The sequence below is a fragment of the Ictidomys tridecemlineatus genome, chromosome 2, assembly GCF_052094955.1.
Source record: "Ictidomys tridecemlineatus isolate mIctTri1 chromosome 2, mIctTri1.hap1, whole genome shotgun sequence".
In the NCBI taxonomy this organism is placed as follows: Eukaryota; Metazoa; Chordata; class Mammalia; order Rodentia; family Sciuridae; genus Ictidomys; species Ictidomys tridecemlineatus.
The window spans coordinates 195,331,449-195,355,331 of NC_135478.1; the positions used below are offsets into that span (position 1 = coordinate 195,331,449).

At 34.4% G+C, this 23,883-nt stretch overlaps 1 pseudogene; it reads right to left on the minus strand.

The window, feature by feature from the left end:
- Positions 1-15,411: 15,411 nt before the first annotated feature.
- Positions 15,412-17,212, minus strand: LOC101969313 (TOX high mobility group box family member 4 pseudogene; annotated as a pseudogene).
- Between the last annotated feature and the right edge of the window lie 6,671 nt (positions 17,213-23,883).

A 23,883-nucleotide genomic window follows, 5' to 3' on the forward strand; every position in this document is an offset into this window, starting at 1 on the left:
TCTGTGTCAGTCTAGAAATAATACATATAATGCAGAAGATGGACAACTACTTTATACAACAGAAGAAAATCCTTATCACTATTAGAAGCCCATGTATAGTAAATTTAACCAAGGTTAGCTAAAGCAGTGGCTCTTAAACTTTCATGGGAATAGGATTAATCTGGGAGTCCATCCTTTTTGATTCATAATATCTGGAGAGACATCTAAGGTAGATATGATTCAAGTGTTCTTTGAACAACTATTTGTAAATCATTCTCACTCTTGTTTACAAATTACATAAACATAGGATACATTTAAATAAATGTTATGATGTTAATGTCCTTCTATAGCAAGTAAATAAGAATCATTGGGAATAGAGTCTTGATTTTTTTGATGATCTCTGTAGGAGATTTGATACACAACAGAACCAATGTCTAGAGTATGCAATGTGCAGAGTTCTCAGATCTCATATTATTAGTGGACTCTGTTTTAATCAGAGTTCTGATTAGAAAGAGAATATAACTTTCCCATAAATTATAAAACAATAATTGTAAATAACAAGAAGTATCTCTCTTTACTCAATTATAGTTGAATTCTGAGCAGCCAGAAGCAAAACAAGGACAGAAAAGGAGTTCCATATTTTTCTTAAGCCTAGCTTTCTATGGTTGCCTCTGCTAAGCCTCACATATGCTGAGGTCATCTGCTTAACTACTCTGTCATTCAAGGATGGTGGGGTGATCAGATAGATGAAAACCTCAGTTGATCATGCCATAGAGAAAAAAAATGTTGTTGTTTTTTAATAATATGGCAATTCGATCACAATGATGGAACTAAATGTTTGATTGGGTTTTATTAGAAAGGAAGAGAGCTATAAGAAAATCAGCATCCTCTTTAAATTCCCTGTGATTTTATCAAGTTTTATAAGTTGTCACATTTATTAAGCTTTTTGAAAGAGAGAACTATACATGTGTGTTTGTGATGAATGGTAGAAATTTTAGATTCACCTCAAATGTACTTTCTATGAAAATGTGGGATTATTAACAAAGCTAAGACATAGGAAAGCATACAGAGTTATGATTCCAATATGATAATATCCAACAACATTTTAATCATAACACATACAGTAAGTAGTCCTTAGAATAAAAATTACTCTATTTTCTCCTTCTCAAATATCTTACATTGATATTTTTAAGCACATTATCAATATGTGAAGCCCTAGAAAAAAACTGAAAAACAGATAAGATTTCCTGTAGCACCTATTAAACATCATTTTGTTCACTCATTCCATCTGTCCATAAGCAAGGGGGATTATTATTATAAAGAAACTTAAAATAGAAGCAATTCTAAAACAGTAGTAGATTGATAGGAGAACGAACTTGGTATAGGGTAATTCTTGAGTTTCACCTCAGGTCACATTCATTTATATAATGAGAGCAGATTTAGTAAAATTATTACCTTTGAAATAATTAAAAATTATTGAAGTATAAATATATGAAAAGTAGACATATGTCTAAATAGGAGGTGAAAAGTATAAGTTAATATATTCAGAAGTTCTACTCTAAAGGAAAGAAGGAAAGCACAATTTGCGGTAAATACTTTCAAAGGATATAAACATACACACTGGGTTTCATTTTATTTAACATGTTAAAAATAACAGATTAAGTTTCAGTCCTGCTGGGAAATTTATTGGAAAAAGAAACATGAAAGATATAAAAGATAGAAAGGATAAGATATGAGTTATAAAGAATGTGATGGCAGATTTAACACAGAACCTCACTGGAGAGCCTGTTCTCTATAAATTCATTGTAACAGAATATGGGAAAGGACATATAGCCCCCCAAAACAGCAGAATCAACCATAAAAAAAAAAAGTTAAATTACTTGACAGTGGAGAAGGAGGAAATGAAAGTGAGAGATCTGGGGAGAGATAAAAAGGTAGGGAATAATCATTCTGAAATGTGAAAGAAAATTCATCAGAGGAATTTGGAAATTCACTATACTTAAGAACAGCAGCCCAAAGAAGGATATGGCAGGGAAACAAAATGAGATGTTACAATAAAGATGGTTTAGTATGCCTCTGCATGGTTCTGTTTTAGTACGCAATGGACTGGTGATCTACAGCAATGGTTTTCAACTGCACTGAGTTTTCTCCCTATTACACTGGGACATTGGGCCACATTTGGACACATTTTTGTTACAGAAGCCAGGAGAGTCCTACTGGCATTCTGTAGACTAAAGCCAAGAGTTCTACTTGCTATCCTACTATCTGCATGAAACCCCCTGACCCCAACCACAGAGTATGTTTCAAACTATCAATCATGCTAAAACTGAGAAATATGAACATAAACTTAAAGATGACTATAAAATTTGAATTTTAGGCTAAAATTTTAGTTAAAGAACTTTTTATCTTTAATGGAGATTTTGATTGCTTTACAAGCTCATTAGTCATGAAGCACTTTTATGATCTTAGCCAAATATTTTCTATGCTCATTTCAATGGTCTCAAAAAACTGGAGAAAAACAATTTTTTAAGAAAACAATGTTAGTAAGTATAACTTACTGAATCATCTTCTGCTTTCTCATTCACATATCTTCCCAAACAGTTCACTTTCTGATAATGGAGGTCTGTGCTTTGGACACAAAAGCATTCCTATGACAATGACTATTACCATACTTTGGCAGTGATACAAAGGCCTCCAGGAAGAGCAGAAAAATATGTGTTGAAACATTTTTGCAATGCCAAAAGCTAGGGAGAAAGTGTTGCAAATTATGTTACAAATGTTTTTCCTTAGAAGTCTAAATACAAGTCCCTGTAATACAATGCTAGTATTATGGTAAACATTCCTTAGAGTCAGCTATCCTCTACTGCAATTGGCAAAGGACCTATAATTCATCTTTGACTTTTAGCAGGAAGTCATGGCTATGAGTTAGCCATGAGCTAAGCACAAATGGAATGAAAATTTGCAGCCCTGTTGTGCAGAGAAAACAGTTAAGGCATATTCTGAAGGGAATACACAAAATATCCAGAGTCTGAGCTCTGTATGTAGGGAACATATGTTTTCTGGTAAGTGGGACAGTAGTTTGAATTTAAAAATAGAAACAAAAACTTTGACTCAAAATGATATGCTAAGGATATCTTATTAATAATAGTAATTAAATTATGTTTCCTGAATCATTTGTTTTAATTTAAAATCACAATAATCATATTCAAGGGAACTGAAGATTTAATGATTTTGTCTTTCAGCATGTATGTATAAATTTTGGTATGCAATAGTACACCAGAACTTGTTCCTGTTATCTTGTTATTTTACCCAGATACCAATAAATTTATCTAATGTAATACCTATTAAAATTTAGTTGAATTTTTTTGACATGTGATCCATAATATGCATTCATTAAAGGTTCATGAATGTCTGAAGAAACTAGAAAATGAAGGGTTTGAAGACAAAGTATATTTAGAAGTCCCTAATAATAAAAAGTCATAGTATCAGTGTAACTATAGATACAGATCAATAAATCAGAATAGAAAACTCAGAGATAGACTGATATACAAGATAGAAAAAAATACTAGCTAATATAAACTAAAAACATCATTGTCAATAGAGAAAACAGACATCATTTTGTGATGATATTGGAAAACTGCAAACTCTCACTAAAAAGGAAAATTGGATCTTTAATTAATACTACATATAAAGAAACTTTATATGACTAATACTTAAGTATAAAGAGTAAAAAATAAACACAAGAATATGTAGAAATAGTTTTTGGCTTCCAATATGGACCAAGTTAAGTAAAAGCAAAATTTATGAAACCAAAATTTGATTATTCAGTTATGTGAAAATTATTTTTTTATTTATCACAAAATTGGATAGAAAAATACATTTTCAAATTTAAAGTCAACAAGAGAAGTTCATTTATGAGAACTAATAAAAATAACAAGAAGAGAAAAGGCAACTCTGGTAGAAAAATGGGAAAAGGGGACAACTTCTGTAAGAGAAAATCAACAAAATTAATGAACAAATATGAGGATGATCAAAAGCATCAGTAATGTGAAAATGTAAATTTGAATATTTTTGCACAGAACATATATTAGATTGATAAAACGGCTAGATTGGATAATGCCAAATCTTGGCAGGAATGTTGGGAGGGAAAGCCTGCTATTATGTGTCTCTTTGGTGAGAGTAGCCACCTTGGAGAACAAGTCAGCCATATGCATTTGAATTATAAGCAAAATCAAACAACAAACAATTCTAATCCTGAGTGAATATACCAAATAAATTCTTGCATATTTCTTTAAGGGAAAACTGCACAAGGGTATGCTATTTAAGTGAACATCAATTATATGCAATCAAAATTATGCATGTTGTAAAGAGTTTAGACAAATGAAAAGACAAAAAATAAGTCTATTAGAATACTTGTGTGGTAATGGTGGAGGACAGAATTTTCAGGGATGTAAAATATGAGAACATAAAGAAATAAATGGATTAGTCATCTTCAAAAACTGGTTAGGAGCAGAAATGCAAAGATCTAAAATATTATCTTTTAATGCAATTTGATGTCAATAATGTTTACAAAGATGAACCAAGAAATCCTAAATTACACATAATAGTTAGATATATTAAAGTAACTAAAAAGTACATGCAGTAAGCAAGAGCAGTTGAACTAAAATCGCATAGGTGCTAGAGAAGCTCAAGACTCATTAATTTTATACATACACACACAATTTTTAGTCATGTGAACATCTCAATTTTGTAGATTTTATTTCAACAAATTTGGTTTAACTTATTAAATTAATTAGAGCCTAGTGTTGTTAAAGACTACCACATCAAAAATAAATAAATAAATAAATAGAATAAATAGAATAAATTTACCTTAGCAGCTCTAAGTTGCTTTGTTGAAATTTGATAAATAATTAATAAAGATTTGTTGAGAACCTAGTCTGTGCCATACATACTTTTAGGTGTTTACATCACAGCTATGTATAACAAAACATGATTACAGCTGTACTATCAAAAGTAGAAACCTAAGTGAACTAAAATGTTAATGTAAGGATAAAGTTAACAAGGTAAATAGCTGCCTTAACCTGAAATGTAGTACCTATAAACAAACAAATATAATGGAAAAAATATTACAGATGCTTCTTGTAAAACCAGAAAATAATATTCCATGAGAATAACTAACTTTAAAAAGTGTCTTGGAGATACTAACTAGTATAACCATTAAGGTAAAAGTAATAAGATGTGTAAGGATTATGGGGAAAAAAATGAATATATCTTTCATTATTTGAAGATTGTATGATTTTTCTCATAAAACACTCAAGAGCACCTACAGATAACATTTTAGGGATGAGTATAATAAATTTTGGGTTTTACATTCAAATAGTAATAGAATTTCTATACTTTAGCGTAACAATTAGAAAATGTGACTTTTGGATAGATACCACTCACAATAGCAAGAAAATCTACAAGGTCTCCAGAAATAAGTCTAACAATTTATTAGACATTCATATAAATATTATGAAACATTATTAAAGCACAAATAAAACCTGAAAAAAATAAGAGCACATCATGTTTGTGGATTGGAATGTTCTATATTAGAAATGATTGTCTATTTCCTTAAAATTAGCATACTGTAATTTCATTAAAATTTCCAATAGAATTTTTAACAAACTCAATAGACTGATTCTAAAATCCATAAGATAAAATTAAAACATAACAGCAGTTTAGAAAACTGTGAAAATTTTAGAAAAAATTAGGAAACATGCCTATTAAATCCTAATTTCTTAATAACTCTAAGATACATAGTAACTGTAAGATAACTTCATAAGATACAGTGGTATTTTAAAAGGGATTGACAAAAATCAAAGAAACAAAATAGTCAAAAAGCAGATTTAAATATATACGGAACTTTTCCTATTTGATTGGGTAGACAATAAAATTAGAAGTGCTAGGAGGATCTATTCATTACATGGTTTGGGTAATTGTTTTCTCAACAGAATATAAAATAATGTCATTTCTCTCACTCTCTACCCACTTCTTCTCTCCTCTCTCCTCACTCTGTATCTCTTTCTCTACCTTTAATGCTTAATTGTGGAAACCAAACATAAAATACTTTTAAAACAATCTAAAAAAATGTAGCAAAATATCTTATTTCTTCAGGATTGTCAGGAATTTCTAAAGGCATAAAAGGCAGAGTAAAATGATAAAAGATAAGCACATTAATATTCAGATTCAAATATATTTTAGAAAAAATACCTGAAGGCTTAGCTTTATTCTGTTGTTACAAAGTATGGCTGCCATGAAAATATGTCTCTTATATGGTAAACAGCAGGAAGTCTAATTGACCAAACTTCAGGCCCTGTGCCCTGAAATCCGTCACCCAGTTCATGATGATACTGTACTTAATGTTGGCATTTTCAACTAATGGCTGATTGCAGCAGGATTCTAGGCCCAACACATTCCTGGAGACAGTGGACTCTACTGAGAAGTTATTTGGCTGAGTACACCCCACTGCCCTTGCAAAAACCTTCTTAAAATTGTTGTATAATCTAAAAATTTTCTAACTTTCCTCTTGTCTTCTGACCTCCTCTGACACTTGTCCATTAGACTTGCATCCTGGGTCTCCCAACCACTTTTGTCTCTGTATCAGTTTTCCTTACAGGTATCTCACCCTGTTGAACAGCCTATCTGACCTGTGCACTTATGAGAGGATGTGAATTAACTCTTAATGGCAAGCACCAAGAAATGCAAAGAGAAGAACAGGAAGAACTAAAAACATTTAATTTATCACCAACCCTATAAGATGTGAATAGGAAACAATGGTGTACAAGATTTAGATAATGAAAAAAAGGATATGGTTTGCATATTCATGGAAGAAAACCAGCTCAAGGAAAGATTAGCAGCTATATCAGCAAGTGAGGAAATTTGTAAGGGACTAATTAGTAAATATTTTAGTCTCCTTAGGCAAAGTGACAAAACTGAGGTTATTAAATAGGTATTTCTGAAGCCATTTGAAATGAAAATTTTTAGAAATGTACAAAGTATTCTTAGCTACAGGCCCTTAACAACAACAAAAACCAGACCAATGACCAGATGTGAGATGTGGTCCCTAGGCAGTAGTCAGTTTACTCTTTTGTTTGTGTGTTTGAGGGGGGGGCCCTCCGAGATTGAACTCAGGGCCTTCTGCATAAGAGGCAAGCATTCTACCAACTGAGCTATATCCCCAGCAATAGTTAGCTTACTCTTAAGATTGCTTTATTAGACAATAGTTGCATTGCTTCTGGAATCACTGTTTCAGAAGCAAAGTGTGTCTCATTTCACTTGCAATTTTATAATGAGAATCAAACCAACATAAAAGAGTGGCATATTTGTTTTCTGAAGGATAGTCCCTAGGCATGACCAAAGTCAGCCTGGCTCCCTGTCTGTGCCATTGACCTAGATTATTGCAAGGGTCAGAGAGTACAGTTTATAAAAATGGTGTTCAAAAGCTTGATTGTGAAAAAAAAAATTGCTTGTATACCCCTAAAAGAAATTTGAAAGACTGTTTCCTTTTTTACTTATAACCATAATTCTATTGAGTGTGTAGTTCATGCTTTTAATAATATTTTGAAGGTGTTTATTTGGTTTATTCAATTTATGAAAAAATGCATGTCTAATAATTTAAATGACAAAGATAATCATATATTTTTTTCAAATTTATACTTATTTTATATTAGAAACAAATTAATTTCTTTTTATTTTAAGTATCATGCTCAGGATCATTGCCATGAAACCCATTTCAGTTTGATTTTTAATTTTATGAGATAGATCAATAACCTAAGTAGATAAATATGTGTGGGAGCTGAGCAGATGCATAGATAATTGCCTAGATAGTTGGACAGGTGGGTAGATTAGTAGAAAAGATGGTTGGTTTGTTGAATGTTCCCTTTGTTTGGTACCATTGAAATTGTTATACCCTGGGAATATGCCACAATAAGATTTGGGAGGGTTGGTGAGTTACCATTATCTTCTGTAAAGTCATAACAGGAGGTTCTGAAAAGAGATGGAATTGGAAAAGTTATAAGGAATATCTGCTAATTCAGATTACTTTTGGAAAAGGTACATATAAAATTTTAAAATGTGGAAGATGTAATCCTCAATCCTATCTATATCCAGGTACCCTACACCCCAAAATGTAGTTCATTACATCCACAGTTACATATGCACTCATTTAAAGACAACTGGTGTAAGACATTTCATACCCCAGTCATAATAATAATATGAGCATAAGAAGGACTATTTTTTAATAGTTTCAATCAATATACAGTCTAAACTTACAGATATAGAAAATGATGCTGCACACCTGCTTTTACTCTACCTATTCTAGTTGTTGCTCTGTCAGTAGTAGGATGCCCTCATAGTTTTACTTTCTCTTCTGTCAGTCTTCCCAGACTGGGCCTTACACTGGGAGTCAGCAGAGTTCACTCCATTGGTAAAGTCTGTGATTTATAGTAACAGCAACTGGTCAATTTTTTTTCCCCTATTACTCAAGGGCTTTTCAAAGAAAGAATCTACCCTGAGTAATGGATTAGACATTCAAATACAAAGTTAAATTAAGATATTTTGAAATACATTTTTTACAAAGGATATCACTGAAAGCATAATGATGCTTTCTTTAGATGTAATACAAGTTATAATATATTTTTTCAAAAATAAAATTAGTTATTTATCACCTGGATTATGTTGCACATAATAAAAAGGCAGGATGCTTTTCTTGAGTTGTATTAAACATTATATAGCAACCAAATTCCTCTGAACCTATAAATAATTCTACCAAGTGAATTTTCTAATGAAATAAGAAGGTTTTCAAAACCTTAAAGCCTGAGATGAAAATTAATAAGAAAAACACTGCCATTGGAACTACCAGCAAAATATATTTATAGAGTCTATCATGAAAATATGATAGGACATGCATAAGTGACTTCCCAGTTTCATCTTTAACACAGTCCTAAAAAGAATAGATGCTTCAACAAGGTGCAGTTTAGGGCGCCTTCAGAACTAATGCACCAGTTAACTACTCCTAGTTATAGGACAAACATGAATTGATGTTTAGCAATCCACAGAAATTAGTAGTCTTTGTTTTTATATCTTTCTTTTGGAAATACATTGATTTCTCAGGTCACAATCAAACACACACACGTGGGTATATGCAATTGATTTGTTTAACAGAAATGATCTAATCTCCTCTGTTTACTAAGCATTGCATACAGGCTATGGCATCCTTAAGTACCCATTTTGTGTGCACATTTGTTCACATACTCTTAGAAAATATGGTTTTGTTATTTTACCTAAGTGAATTTAGGTTAATGTGTATTCTAATTAAAGGATAGCTTAGAAACAAATTCCTAGCCGAAAACAGCTATTTTTACCTTTGTGTGTTCTAAAATGCATGCCTGAATGGTTTACTGAGATATAAAAGTACATAAAAGCTTTATTAGTGTTTTATTAAAGGACTACATGCATAAAAAGTAAGTGACTTCCCTGGTGCTTCTCTATAAATAAAACTGATCACCCTGGTAATAAATGATCTTCACATCTTTGCAGTCTTGCTTCTTAATCTTTGATCACAATAAAAGTACATTACATGCATGTACAAATATGCCACATTGAAACCTAGTATTCTGTATAATTAATGTGCCAATAAAAATGTTTAAAAAGACTTGGCATTACATTGAAATCAGCACAACAGATTCCAGTCCAATCTCTGACCATAAAACACCTTGTCCATTTAATGGAATACTTCCACAAGAGATCCTGTAGTTATGATCCCTTTAAAGTTTTCTACTCCTGATAGAACATGGATCGCAGGAAATTGTGCATTTTTGGAATATTTCCTGGACCTGGCAATGCCTGGGGAAAGGTTATTTGGAATGGGGCTTCTCTGGAGACCTGATACATCAATTTGCATGTGACACATGAAACAAAGCTGCACAGAATATACACACATTCAGACACACACACACAAAAAAAAAAAGTCAACTAGAAATTAACTAGAAATGGAAAATAAATTTCCATAGAAAGACTCCACAATTCAATGATGTGATTTCAAGGCTTGTTTAAATCTTACAATTTTAATGCGATTGTTTTATTAGACAATAGTTGCATTGCTTCTAGAATCACTGTTTCAGAGGCAAAGTGTGTCTCATTTCACTTGCAATTTTATAATGAGATTCAAACCAACATTAAAGAGTGGCATATTTGTTTTCTGAAGGATATTCCCCAGGCATGACCAAAGCCAGCCTGGCTCCCTGTCTGTGCCATTGTTTGCACATTTTGTAAATATCACTTGAGTTTTCCTGTATCCTATCCTAAACTCCCAAATTCCAAATGACCTCCCAAATCTATCACACAGCAAATGTTGCTTTAATATCTTGAAAGAAACCATTTTTAAATTAAATATATATGTATATACACACATATATGTACACATATATCTGTCTTCAACAAAGGTCACCTATGTACCATCTTTACAAAGAGAAGACATTTCTACCGTCTATCCTATCTCCATTTTGATTGTGGACTGCCTGCTGCCTACTTTGCATTCTGCTCTCTAAAAGGCTTATTAATGGGGTCTAGAGGGAGGCTGTCAGAAATGGCAGACTGAATCAAGGGATTTTCCTTCAACATCCAAATGACACACTGAAGCTAGAGAATTAAACAGATGACTAACCAGTGCCCTTTTGTTTGAAGATGAAGGTGGGATTGCCAACGTGCACACCAGAAACTGACATTTGGGTGGATTAAACCGTCCTGCTATTGTACTGCTAGTTTATAATCACTACTGCTTTCTTGATCTCAAGTGCCTCAGCAAAAGCCTTCTCAGTTCTTAGAGTCATGTTTGTAGAAGCCCTCAGCTGAGCTTTTGCTGTAAACATTTATCCACCAAGAAGCAGTGTTCTGACACTAACTGAGAAGAAGCGTTGGCTTCTAGGTATTTAATTAAAACATTAAGGGAAAAGCTTTCATGTCAACATTCACAAGTACTTTCCTATAGCTGAGGGTTGCTATAATTGAGTTTCCCTGCAAATTCATCCCTCCCCTTCCCAGCCTTCTCTGAGAGCTGCAATAGCTTGAGGTTCACTTTGCTTCATGCTGTTAGTTGTGGCTTTGAGTCTTTGCCCCATGCTGTCACTTTCCCGATTCTCTCAATCTGGTTGTTAGCTTTAATTTCTAAAATCAAGATTGGATGGCAACAAGGGGCTTTAATGAAGAGTGAAAAAGTCATTTGTTAAACAGCATTAAGAATTCTTATTTGCACTGCTGCATAATGTGGTCAAGCCAAATGCTTTCGGCTTTTATGAATCATCCAATTTCCTTTACCACATAATTAATGTTAATAAGGAGGAGGCATTATATAGGAACTGAATATGTCATAATAGATGTTGGCTCTGGTATAGGTTCCTGGGGCACCACCATTTTCATTGTGAGGCACTGAGAGAACTATGAATTCTAAGGAAGGACATGAAGAACAAATCCCATATGGTCATTTGATTGTTGACAAAGTTCGTATAATACAAGTAATTACTTTTCTTTAAAAGTTGCCTTTTTCAATGGAAAGACAGCAAAAGACTTTTAGTAATGCTATTTAGTGCACCTTCTTGAATAGCAGCATTTGTAAAAGAATGTTTTTAAACTACCCTGTACCGTGGACCATTGAATGTAATAAAGGGATATTACCCATGCAATTCTCTTTTAATGTATCAAGTCAATTGAGAGAAGCCTTATTCTACTTTCATAAAATGTGAAGGTATAGATTTGACAAATATCTTAAACCAATAAAGATGGCTGCAACCAAGTGTTCCAAGAAAGATATAGAAGTATTTACAACATCTCTGTTAAATTCATTTCCATATGAAACAAAATTAATTCATTTATGGGATTCAGCATGTTCCAATTAGTTCATTTCCTTTAATGGCAACATGACTACATTTTACTTCAACTTTTTAATTTAGAAAAGTCAAATCTACCTACCCAATGTGAAAAATATGTCAATTCAACAAATACTTCTGGAGGGCTTTATTAAATAGCTAATACTGTACTAAGAAGTGGGATTACATTACTATGTATACATACATACACACACACATATATGTATAATACAAACACACATATGTATGTATACACATACACAGTGCTCATCTGATGGGAATTTTTCACAAAGAGAATTTTTTAATTTAAATGAAAATGTAGGCTATGCATAAATGCTAAATAAAGCAAATTAGTCAATTAAATAGCATAACATTACATTAACTATAATAAAGCTGCAGGGGCATGCCAGTCTGTACATCTCTTAAGTTTCCTCAATGTCTTTTACAAAACCTGAAGTATAAATAAGAATCAAGTCTGCCTTGACCACAGTCACACTTTGACTGGCTTTTCTCCTCATATTTGAGTCCTGCCTTAATAAACTGCAATTTATTGGAGTTCTGAAATTTCTTTCCTGTGCCCTTCTACCCATTTGGATGTCTGTTTATTGCTCACTGATGCCATTTGCTGGTTGAATGTCAATCCTACCTGATGTACTACCAATAAAAGCCTCTAATGAGAATGACCTACTCCCCTCAATATATGGAGCGTTTTTTGATTGTTCGGTCCATCATACTGTCAAGTTATTGGAAAGGGGAACACTATTGCATATTCCCTCTAAAATATTCTCCCTTGGTGTTTTCTACCTAAGATAAGACATGATAAGGGACTGTTTGGGATAAAAAAAAAATAGGTTCAGTCAGAGCACTTCACTTATTCTGTCTTCTGGAAAAGTCACTTTCACTATAGCTTACCTACTTCAAAACTGCATTTGCTTATTAACCACAATTCCTGACATTCTTCCCATTGTATAGCTCCACATCTGAACTTACTTAATTTGGGGTTACTAAATCATCCCTTTGGAAATTTTAGTGCAATTCATCAAATACTTTTTGAATACCTACTTGTGCAGACACCATGTTAAACACTAGGAATATATAATAAAATCACTGCCCCTGATTCTGCGAAAGTTATCTAATGAACTATAGCTCTGTCACTACCTCAGCTCTGAGGTATCTACTCTCTTGATCACCACATTCATTATCCCTCCCACTACTATATAGCAAATCCACACATTCACCAGTAAACTACTAAAATTCAATTTCTGGTAAGATATTCTCAGACTCCTAATTTGCCTTGAGTTTCCCAAGACCAATTCCCTGTGCTAGCACACTGAAGATCACAATTCATTTTACCTATCTATTGTACATGATATTAATAAATTATGAATGTGGCACATAGGATGAATACAACATAATGTGTGATCACCTGAACTATTTATACACATTTAGAGCACCAAATGAGGAATGTTTTTTTCTTTCCTCTTCCTGACACCAATTCTCTGCAGACATCAACTTTGTGCCCAACTTTTCAATTCAATTCTGACAGTACTTACCTGGAGTTAGCATCAGATCCCACAAATTTAGCGCTTAGTCTCACAAATAAAACCCCAGTTTTAGATGTTAATGGTAAACCCCAGCCAACCTGTACTTCTAACCAAACTGGTATACATCTGGGGCTCTAATGACATTCTCCTGATGTTTGACAATTTACTAGAAGAAGTCACCAAACTCATAAAGTCACTTCTCTTGCTATCATTGGTCTATTATAAAGGATACAACTAGGGAATGCCATACCCTTCCTTTTCAGGTATATCCCCCTACTTGCCCATCAATGTGTTCACCAAGTTGGAAACCTTCTGAGCTCCATTGTTCGGAGATTTTTGAGGATATCTCATACTTCAGGAATGATTGATGAAACCACTGGCTATTGTACATTAGCCCTCTCCAGCCCCTCTCTCCTCACATAGGGTGGGAATTAGGATGAAAATTTAGCTCTCTTATCAGTTTTTGGTCATTCTGATGACCAATCCACATCTTGAATCTCCAATCATTTCACTAGAATACAAAAGACACTCATAACTCTAGATATTCTCAGGTTTTTAGGACTTTTATGTTAGGAACTTGGGACAAAGAATAAATGCTTACTTTTCATTATATCACACCATTTTAAACTAACCAATTTTTAAACTCCTGTGCAATCCAGGAATGAACTACTCAAAGGTCACTGACTGAGAAGGGAAACAGGGTTTAAAATATAGTCTGTATTCTGCTCCTCAGTATATTCCTAGCTTATAACTGCATCTGACCATAAAAACAAACTGTACACCAAGCCTAATGACTACAATTTAATTTTTTAACATTCTTTTTTTTTTAAAAAAAATACTTTTTTAGTTCTCAATGGACCTTTATTATTTAATTTATTTATATGTGGTACTGAGAATCAAACCCAGTGCCTCAAACATGCTAGGCAAGTGCCCCACCACTGAGCCACGGCTCCAGACCTTCTTTAACATTCTTAATAGTAAAACCTCCCCCCAGTATTTTCTGTCTCCATTTACTCACTGCTTATTAATTCCTAACCCAATTCCATCTGAGTATTGGGCCTGTCATTTCACCAAAATTTTAGGATCACCATTGATCTTCAGGTCACATGATTTAATGGACACTTTTCTAGATGTAACTAACCTAAAATCATCATCATTGGGCACAGTTGGCCTCTCCCTCAAAAATGTTTGCCTCACTGATCTGAGTGGCCACATTTCCCTGTTTTTTTTTTTTCTACCTCTCTGGAGACCTTTTCCCAGTCTCCTTTGTGGCTACTCTCCACAGATTTACTAGTCTATCTTAAGAGCTCTCCATAAGTAATATCGTGAAGTTATGCAGGTTTTAATTAACATTCTTATATTTTCAAAGTTGCCAAATTTATCACTCTAGGGAAGGCTTCCCCTCTGAGATCCAGTCTTCTAATTCAACTCTCTAAGGACATCGCAAGGGAAGAAACTTCTTGACTTCTAGGATTGTTAGTGTGATACTCTAATTGAACAGTCCCCATTTCTTCAGAGTTGATACTCTGTAAGATTTCAAAGATATTAGCAAGATATTTTTGTAGGAACTGGAGAGGACTATACTGAATTAAATTACCTTTTACTTTCAGATTTGCACTTATTTCCCATTGTTTTAATTATATTTTAGGCAAGTTATATTGCAATTATATCAAATTCCTATAAGGACCCATACCACCACCCCTACTGTCCTTGTGATTTACTTATTCATGCTTCTTTTGCCCTTGGCTCTGCTGATATCCTGATATTTCTGCTTATAGCTAAAAGTAAAAAGCAATTCCAGATTACAGCAAACTCAGTGGCCATTCTCTGGTCTCTACTAAAGGATGAAAAGGGGAGGAAAGCATGAAGGACCATCAAAGCTTGTGATCAGGCACTGCCAGAAACCCAGCCTTTGTTTCAAAACAGACTCCTGTAGTTGTTCCCGGCAGATACATCTTCATTGGCTTGGAGAAGAACAGGAAAGACTATTTCATAAACACCACAGTGTTTGAATTTCTAGAGACTACCCAGGCCAAGAACACATTCCTGCAGTGTTTCACCACATTCTCATTGCTACAGTATTCATTGTCCCAAGACCCCTTGTGAGGGATCTCACCACTAGAGTTTATATAGAGAGGAGGGGGTGACAGTGCAACAGCACACCCACTCACCAACTCAACATCCCTCTGAGGAGGAGATTCAGCTTCAGGAAGCACATCTGTAATCATCTCACATATTTTGGTCTCAGGGAAGGTTGCTTCTACTGTATGGACCTCAGAACTGCTGTTCTTAGGCTGCTCAGGACTACTTCCCACAGCTGGTAGGCTAAGGTAGTCTGCATTTTTAGAGTAGGTAGAGGTACAATCTTGCTCTGCAGAGGAGGTAGCTGTTGTTGTAAATTGATTCTAACTTTCTGAGGTGGAGGCTCTTGCATGGCCTGAAGTGGAGGAGGCTGCTGCAGAATGGTAGCTTCCTGCTGAACTGGGAGGTGAAGCATGTGTTGTAAAGGAGGGGGCTATATTCATGGTGGAGGCAGTTGCATAGAAGCAGGAGCTGCAGCTGCTACCTGCAATGCTGAACAAGTGTCAATCCGGGCTTAATTTCTAGGTTGAATAGTAGCTGTATTAGTTTGACCTATCTGGAATTACCCAGGAGGTCACCACTGTGGCTGAGATAAGAGTGACCATCTCTCCTTCAGATATGGTGATAGAAGAGGGCAACATCTGTTTGATAATAATCAACATGATCACATTGGGAGGACCCCCCAGTCCCAGGAGAAGCATGATTTGCCACATAGGATGAAAAAGTGGAGTTAACAACAAAGCAAGGTGATAGGGCAGGGGACTCTGTTGAGGCAGTAGCCATAGGAGGTGGCAAAAGAGTTTGTGATGGTGACACTGGATCCAATTTCACTGTTTCTAAAGTGGCTCTTTATGAGCATCCAGAGCCTTCAGATACTCTTTCTTGGCAGCTTGTTTTCCTCTTATATACCTGTTTCTGCTTCTCTCCAAGACTGTCCCACATGGATGCCACAATCTTTAAAACCTTTTCAAAAGTGGCATTAGTATTCTGTCCCTTGATGGCAGCGTATGTATCATGAAAAAAAATATATAACTTGCTGAAACTAGTTTCCGAGATTCATAATGATCTTTTTGCTTTGCTTTGGGGCCTTCTGCTTTTTCCCATCTTCATTATCACTGTCTTCTGGCTGGGAAGTTGCCTCTGGAAATCCTTAACACCATCCACATGAAGTGGACTACTAGGTGAAAGGGTGGTTGAAAGACAATCCTCAGGTGACTGGGCAGGTGGCAAGATGCTGCCACCCCTAAGCTCAAACCATGTTGAGAACGCAGTTCTGTCTGATCCATGGTGGACAACTTTATGCCCTCTCAAGCCAGAGGTCATGTCTGTCATTAATAAATCAGTTGTAACAGGAGGGTTGGCACCATACTGAGTTCCTATAGAATGGCTCCAAGTCCATGGCCCAGACCCCACTCAGGAACTCCCTGCCCTACTCCATCAAGTCTTGGGTCATGCCCACAGGTATGCCCAATGTCTGGACCCCATACTGGGCTGAAAAAACTGGTGTCCTGTGAGGAGGAAAGATCTTCTAGGTCAACAAAGTGGCCAACCACATCTGAGACAATTAGTGAAGAAACATAATCCAAGGAGATAGAATTCCTCATCACCCAAGCTTGGTGTATGGAATGTCTTGGCCCCTGAAAGTAAGGGATGCATGGGCCCTGTGATCCTCAGATACTTGTCATTTCCTCCTGGAAACAACATTTTCACATACAGCTACTACTGCTGCTTTCAGATTTATACTTTATTTTTATTATTCATCTGATCTTTACAAGTGTTTTCAGTGTAGTTAACTTTCTGTATTTCACTTCTTTTCTATACCACACACAAATACACATACATACATACACACACACACACACACACCACAATGGAATATTATTTGGCCATAAAAAGTACAAGATCTTGTAATAACATGAATGTACCTGGAGGACATTATTCTAAGTGAAAAAACACAGAAACAGAAAGAAAAACAATAATTTTACTTATATGCAAAAATCCAAACAAAAAATGTTCAAGTATTCAGAGTTAGATAATAAAACATTGATCACATGGGTCAAGGATGAGGGGTAAGGTAGGGATATAGGAAGATGTAGTACAAAAGATAAAAAGTAGCAGATATACAAGATGAATAAGTCTAGAGATCTAAAGTACACCATGAGGAATATAGCTAATGAAATTGTATCATAGGTATTTTTGTTTTAAAAAGAAAATTCTTTCCTACAAGTCCAAGAGGTCATGGAAAGTTTGTCATTCATGTCTGTTTTCTCTATGTTCTACAATACCAGAATAGTGGTGTTTCAAATGGTGACAAACATCAGAAATCCTCTGAAACTGAAAAAAGGAATCTGGTCTCATGCTCAGAAACTCAGATGAAATAAATTTGGAGTGGCACCCAAGCATAGGTATTTTTTTTATTTTATTAGCTAATTTTGGGGAGATATATATATATATATATATATATATATATATATATATATATATATATATATTGTTCTAACTCAGTTTTTTAAAAAATATAAAATATTAAAATATAAACTTTTAAAAGTTTGCCCTTCTTCCAAAGTTTGAAACAACTGTTGATGAACTTAAAAGGAGTCCATAAACTTTGGTCATATCTTTAAGCAATATCAAACTAGAAAAAGGGTTTTGGTTTGTATTATTTTTTAATATGTGTGTGTGTGTGTGCGTGTGTGTGTGTGTGTGTGTGTGTGTATTTTCTCAACATATCCAAACAGGCATTGATTAAAATGTCCAAAGTTGACAGCAAGTACACAAAACATTGAAAATCAGAACAATTGATTTGGGGTCATTTCCATTTAGAAGCAGACATAAATTAACTTACAAGATGTTGTGCCAACAAATAAGGTTGTAATCTTGACCCCAAAGCTGACTACTTTTACCCCAGGAAAGTTCATTCTATATATGCCAGTCAAAAGGAGCTCAATTTTTTTTTTCGTGGAAGAAAAGGAAAAGTATATTTTGGTTTATAAGTTCAATGTATTCATTCTTCTAAATTATTTAACATTAATTTTGTCAATTTCTTAATCAGAGCAAATTTCAGAAAATGTAGGAATAATTTGATGAAAAAATGATTTTTCCAGCTATTGCTGAACTCTGTCATTGTTAACTCTGTTGCTTTCAAAAGTAATTGAATGTGAATTGCTTGTATAAAGTGTTTTTTTTTTCATCCAATACTGACATACATCACCTCTCTTGAAGAATTAATTAACCCAAAAAGGTACAGATTGAAAAGAGTCCACCGTAATTTACATGTGTAATGTAATTCCCTAGGATGTAATTTTGTACCAGAAAATGGGTAATTTCCCTATTATTGCGAACTACTATGAATTTTAAAAGCTAAAAAGAAATTATGAGTTGTTTTGAATCTGATTTTAAGACAGCTTCCTAGGAATTACTACAGTTGCTGCCATATGGCAAATATCACCCCTTCTCCCTCTGTACACAAGCACTTTATTGTTGTCAATGATTTTCTTCCCAATAGTTGATATTGATCCTAGTATGGCAAATAGGAATTAGGGAGGCAGAACTTGAGTTTCCTTGAAGGGTGCTGGGGCAAGTGTATAAAGGCACTCATTCCAGGAGTAAGTCCCCACCCCCTTTCACCTTGAAGATTTACTCTCTCCAATACTCAGAACTCCCTTGTTTCCAAAAGGTCAAAACATGTACTCCAAACACAAAAGGTATATGAAGTCTTTCTTATTATCCTGCTCATCAAAATGTTAGAAATGCATTCATCTTAGGGCATTAAGTCTGGATACACTACCTAGAATGTTTATTTCCTTTACATTTTTTAAATTATGCTTTTGTCTGACACTTGTTTAAAGTGCTTTCTTCCCTTGAAATTACACAAGCACTTTTTAATTATCATGATTGTTGATAGATTAAATTGGTCAATAAAAGTAGAAAAATACCCATAGAACATGCATAACAATACATATTTTCAAATAATCTATCAAGTTGTTCTAGGAAATACACACATACACACACATGTCCACCCACAAAAATATTTATAATGTGCAAAAGCTCCACAAATATTCAGACATTTACATTTCTTAGAACCATATTATATCTGACGATGTGTTCTTGGTATCATCAATTTGAAATTTCAGCATAAATAAGTTTTGTTAAAACATTTGTGGCTGTCTAATATTTTCCTCTAAAGGTTTTACTTTTCATGCTTTGGAAATATGTTCCTGTGCCCACAATAACTATAAAGGGCATGCTGAAAAGCATATCCCAGTGGAAACCCCCTTGCCTGATAGGGACTGCCTAAATGTTTAATGACATTAGCTCCCTGCAAATGACATTCATTTCCTGCATATGCAAATTTTGTTAATGTGAGCCCCCCATAACAGGTAGAATGTATAAAGTTAATGAAGCCATGTAATTACAATCACTATGGTGACTGCAATCCCCTGAGAACAATAATGTGATAATATACATGAGTTTTGACTTTCTTTGGAAACAATGGCTTATAATTTGAGAACAGATAGTAAAATATTTTCATCTTTCTCTAACTCCTAAGGCAAAAGCAGGTACAAATAGATAATGTGCTCTATTAACTGAAAATAAAATGAGAAGGAAAAAGGAAAAATAATGTATTTGTAATTCATTTTCAAATTCCAATGCCTTCATTTGGCTTCTGTTTGAAGCTTCCATTTCTTTTAATCAGGAAAATACTTGGGTGAAGAAAGTCAGATATTTGTTCTTAAATCCTGATCTTTTCTTTTTTCTAACCCTAAGGAGGGTACATTAGTAGTATTTATTGTTATTGTGCTAAAATGACATAATACAATTATTTTATACTGGATAACAAAGTCCTCAAATACTTCTCAGTGATTTGGGAAGCCTGGAAGTGAGAATAAAGTTATGATTCTTAAAAATTCTTATTTCTATAAAATTATAATTATTTTGTGGTTTTGAGAGACTAAGAAGCAATCAGACAAAACATGGGAAACTCTAAAACTCCAAAGCCTTGTCCCCAGAGGTTGCTAAGGTTTTTCCCTAGAAAACATTCACTGAAAGTGAAGATAATCAGTACAGCAAAGTACATTATGGGGCAGGAGATATTTCATAAGCATTAGATATGATCGCTGAATTATTTTCTCCATTGTCTCAATATCTCACAATTTAGTTCACCAAATACCAAAATAAACATAATGTGGAGTCAGGTCAAGATGGTGGAGTAAAGAAGGTTACTTTCCAAATGCTCCATGGTGCAGGACCAGGAAAGAGGAAAAAGAACTTCATTTTGAGGTCAGTTTAAAAAAATAAATAAATAAAAGAAACAAAAGAAATCCTACTGGGATTTAATACTAGATTCTCGGAATGGCCTAGAGACACAGAAATTTCAATAGAATAAAAGAAATAAACAAACAAATAAATCTCTGTCATTGGTGGCTGCTGATGCAGATCCACTGTGGGCAACTCTGAGAGACTAATACAGCCCACATTTCAGGTAGCATCAGATGGTACTGGGGCATGTCCTGAAGCAGAGAGCACTGTGATCAGGGACATTGTGTAGCTGATCCAGTGGGTGAATGGCATTTTACTTTCATGTGAGAAGGATGCCACACATCTCCCAGGAACCTGTGGAGAATAAGGTCAGCCCACCATGTTTTTTGACTGTGCTACTGAGGCTGGTGGGTGTGGGTTCAAACTCAGGTACCCAGACCTCTGTAATTCCAGGTAGGTCCAAAAACCTGATCTGGCAAGTGTGACTAGAAAACCAGGTGAAATTATGGGATGAGAGAGTTGTACCCAGTGGAATTTGAGTCACACAGACCTGAGAGAACTTGGGTGTCTCTTACATTTTGAGTCTCACTGCTTGCTGGACCAGTGGGGCATACCAGAAACTTGATCAGGTGGGTGAGGTAGTGAATGTAGGCTTTAGGACCGAACTCAGGTGCCCAAGATATGGGAGCTATGGAAGGCTGCTGAGGTGGGGAGAGGTGGGAGGACTGGCTCTTCCACCTATGTAGCAGAACTCAATGGAAATTCAAGCAGTACAGATGCTCAGTGCAGACTGATAGTAGCCAGGCTTTGGAGGTGTGCTGATTTAAAACCTTCACCAAAGCACCAGGGGTCTATCTAGATACAAACCCCACCCCTAGGAGCTTCAGCTCCAGGTACCCTTTCACAGAACTCTACAGCAGCCCCTTACTCTAAGTGGAGTAGACAACACCCTCCAATCTGCCCAACTCATATTCCTAAGAAGGGAAGCTGAGAATAGGCAATAAAGAAAAGTTCCAAAGAAAAAAAGGAACTCACAGCTCTTGATTACTATTCCTGTGTGCAAAACAATCCTCCATGAAAAAATAAAAAGGAGAGAAAGACTATTGTGAACTGATAAGCAAAATATAATGTTATGGACAATCTTTCAACAATTGCCATGAAAACAGTCCCTTAATCTTCCATTAAGAACCTTTTTTTTTTTGCATGTATTTCTTCCCCTCTTTTTATTTCCAGCATTTCTTGAAAGTAGTTATTTTTTTGACTCTGTCTTTGGCAGACTAGGGTTTTTGATTAGTATACCTTGATTTTGTTTTTCATTTTTTATATTGTTTTTCTCCTATTTCCCTTGATTCTCTTCCTCTCTTTTATTTTGCTTACAGCCAAATTCTTCTCTTCTCTCTTTCAGTCATCCCTTAACTCTTTACTACAATTGTCTCTCATCATCCATTTCAATTATTACATCTCACATCTCCTCTGAATTCTCCCACTTCATCTTTTTATTATTCTTTGTTTTAATTAGTCATAAATGACAATAGAATGCATTTTGACATATCATAGTTAAATGGAGTATGGCATCTCATTCTTCTGGTTGTACATGTTGTAGAATCACATCTATTCTGAAACAGCAAACTCTTTTGCAAACATGATATCTCTACTGTTGGCAATTTCCTACCATATAACTTCTGTTTATAGGGCCAATTAACATTGTACATGCCAACATGGGAGCTGAATATTTCAATGCTAAATATTGATTGCATTCATTATTGTTATTATCTGTCTCCCCCTAAAACATGAAATTCTAAAAATCCTCAGGAATATATAAGGTACAAATAATAGAAATCATCAGGAAGAAGATCTGCCACCTCAGATTCTTACTGATAAGTCGGTAGATATACAAACAACATAAAAAATCAAGGGAACAAACAATACCAAACAAATCAAAATACCTTATTAACAGAGGTAAAAGATGATATAAGGAGAGAAATAAGAGAGAAAATTCAAGAAGTAAAAGATCATTTCAATAAGGAGATAGAAATCTTGAAGAAGAATCAATTGGAAATTCTCAAATGAAGGAATCAATAAACCAAATTTAAAACTCAATGGAAAGCATCACCAGCAGAGTAGACAGTTTCAGGCGATGAAGACAAATATATAATCTGGAACATAAAGTTCACCATGGAGAAAAGATATCAAGAGAACATGAAAAGAACTTTCAAGAAATATGGATAACATGAAAAGACCAAATTTAAGATTTATTCAAATAGAAGAAGTTTTAGAGATACAAACCAAAGGATTGCACCATATTTTCAATGAAATAAGATCAAAAAATTTTCCAAAGCTTATGAATGAAATGGAAAAATCAAATATAGGAAACTTACAGGACTCCAAATATACAAAATTAAAATAGACCTACATCAAGGCATATCATTTTGGAAATGACCAACATACAGAATAATGATAAAAATTTTTAAAATGACAGATCACATATACGTGGCAACCAATCTGGATCTCAGATGATTTCCTAAAAGCTAGGAGGTCTTGGAATATATTCTGAGCCCTGAAAGAAAATGGATACCAAACAGGAATGCTATACACAGCAAAATTAAGCTTCAGATATTATTATTAAATAAAAACTTTCCACAATAAACAAAAGTTAAAATAATTTGCAACTAGAAAACCTGCAATAAAACACATGCTCAACAAAATATTTCATGAAGAAGAAATAAAAAATGAAAGTGAAAACCAGCAATGGAGGAACTACAATAGAAGAACAGTCAATCAAAGGGAATCTAATAAAAATTAAAAACCAGAAATAAATCAAAATGACAAGGAATAAAAGTAATAATATTGAATTGCCTAAACTCATTAATCTAAGAACACAGATCGGCAGACTGAATTAAAAAACAAGACCCAACAATATGCTATCTCAAAGAGACTCACCTCATAGGCAAAGACATTCATAGACTGAAGAAAAAAGGTTGGGGAAAAATCATGATCATTCATATAGATCTTGTAAACAAGCAAGGATTTCTATCCTCATATCAGATAAAGTGGACTTCAAGCTAAGTTAATCAGAAGGGCCAAAGAAGGACATTTCATACAGCTTAAGGGAATTT